The 2,474-nt window shown below is 44.3% G+C and overlaps 1 pseudogene; it reads left to right on the plus strand.

Moving 5' to 3' along the window:
- Positions 1-1,123: 1,123 nt before the first annotated feature.
- Positions 1,124-1,614, plus strand: LOC130373613 (twist-related protein 2-like; annotated as a pseudogene).
- The last annotated feature ends 860 nt before the right edge of the window (positions 1,615-2,474 follow it).

Here is a 2,474-nt window from a genome sequence, read left to right on the forward strand (position 1 = left end):
TACGAACAGTATAAATAAACAAAACATATGGAATTAAATTGAAGGTCAGGGGGAAGATGACTTAATTTAACATTTTTTAACATTAAATAATATATCGTGTGAGAAAGCTGAAACTCAGCATGGCAGCGAAGCAACGACTAGAAACGTGAGCAGTGATCGTTATCTCCTAGAAAACACGCACCTACGGAGCAATGCTCAGTGTGATCCGGACGCTCTGCGTCACACGGCGCGGCCTCCTCAACACGAGCCACCTGGGACGGACCTTGACGTCACTCCCCCTGGTCCACACTGTGCATCCTGTGAGATCAACAAACCTACTTTTGAATGGATTATGGATCATGGGTTTTAAATGTGCTCCGATCTGTCAAACCTGTTTTAAAGGCTAACAAGGCACACAGGAATAGTGGTGCAGTTTAAACAAGGCTTTTTAAAGCAAAACAGCTAGGCTATATCATATTAATATTATAATAATCATATAACATGTATTCATGTTTTTATTAATAATACAGCCTATTTTTGTGCCATCGTTGATTTGTTTATTAGTAAATATTAATTAATCATGAAATGTTAAAATGGCATTTAATTAATGTAGGCCTAATCTTAATACTTGCTACAAATGTTTTATTTTCAAATTACTTTGAAAGGGGTTATTTGCTGGGACTCCAATTATTTATTTAAATACCAGCCCTAATAAAGAGAAATAATAAAAGGATATTTAATAACGATGCATCATTCAGAACTGCGTTGCTCCCACACGCGCTGATTCACTTGGCCTCGGCGTGTAACCCAAGCCTGGTCCCTCCTGTTTATTAGTCAGCCAATCAGGGAGCGATCCTAGCTCCCCCTCCACTCAACAACTATTTAGCATCCGAAACAGGGATAAAGTTCCCCAAAAAGTTAGGAAAAAACCTCCTGCTAGAGCAGACCAATGCCAGACCTACTTTAGAGCGTAACGTAGCCTACGCGTCCCGCGCGCCTCACCTAACGACGCAGACTTCTCTCGGTCGGACCTCAACACCACCACCTCCATCTCACCGCCTTCACTCGGATATACTTCACACACCACGGCTACGAAGGTGGACGGCGCGTTCTCCTCCCTGTCCCTGCGTTTCTTCAAGAGGAAATGGAAGAGGGCTCGAGTCCCCCGATGTCCCCTGTGGATAGTCTCGCGAGCAGCGAGGAGGAGCTGGACGACAGACAGCAGCAAACGATTCGCGGGCAAGAGGAGACACGGCTCGAAAAAGTCTATCGGGGACGGCAGCCCGGGGCCGTGAAACGCGGCAAGAAGACGAGCCCAAGCAGCACGCAGTCGTACGAGGAGCTGCAGAACCAGCGCGTGCTCGCCAACGTGCGGGAGAGGCAGCGCACGCAGTCGCTGAACGAAGCCTTCGCGTCGTTACGCAAAATCATCCCTACGCTGCCGTCGGACAAACTGAGCAAAATCCAGACGCTGAAGCTGGCCTCGCGATACATTGACTTTCTCTACCGGTGCTGCAGAGCGACGAGATGGACAATAAGATGTCCAGCTGTAGTTATGTTGCGCACGAGAGGCTCAGTTATGCGTTCTCGGTGTGGAGGATGGAGGGCGCGTGGTCTATGTCCGCGAGCCACTAGCAGACCCCCAAACCCCCTCCACCCCCCCCCCTCCGCGCGCGGGGGCTCGTTACTATGCCACAGCGGTACGGTCCTGCGTTTGGCAAAAAAGTATTTATAAAAAAACGAAACAATTATCATTTATCAACTATTTAGCAGTTGTATAGATAATTATTACATATTTTTATTTTTTATCATATATTAATATATACATATGTATATATATTATTATTATTATTAGCCTATTATTCTCACATTATTCTAAAACATTGTTAACATTATTTTTCCATTTCAATAACCTAAAGGTAGATGTCTTCATTAGGGGTGCGTTCACTTTATCAAATTGTAGATCAAAGATTACGCCCAACATGAGATGTAAAGACACTGCTCATACATGCATACCTTTCAAAATATCAGTCAAACATCCACCTGATTAAACAAATAGTGCTAAACTATATCACGAAGTAAATAGACATCAATTGCTCTGTAAAATCGTTCAAACTTTATTTTTTTCGGTCAAACGTGTCATGTTCGTGAGAGATTTCACACTGCTGCTCTGACAAGCGAACCAACAGGCCATGTCCTGCTCTCCAACGACCTGAGATAACCCACGCGTGTGCCAGACCAAATACACTTCATCCTCCAAAACCTGTTCCTTTCTAGGAACATTAAAAATGTTTAACCCAAAATTAGTGCTGCTACAGACTGGTAAAGGAGACTATAGGCCTACAATATTCAAAGACGTGTATAAATAGATTGGAAGCGTTCTGTTAAAATGAATAATGTAAGGGAACTTTTCAAACAGCCTACGTCAAGTCCAAAATTTGAGTGGTTTTCTCTGACCGGTTGGCCTCTGCTCAGGCGCGGTCAGCATGGGGCTC

Source organism: Gadus chalcogrammus, chromosome 20 (assembly GCF_026213295.1).
Source record: "Gadus chalcogrammus isolate NIFS_2021 chromosome 20, NIFS_Gcha_1.0, whole genome shotgun sequence".
NCBI classification, from domain to species: Eukaryota; Metazoa; Chordata; class Actinopteri; order Gadiformes; family Gadidae; genus Gadus; species Gadus chalcogrammus.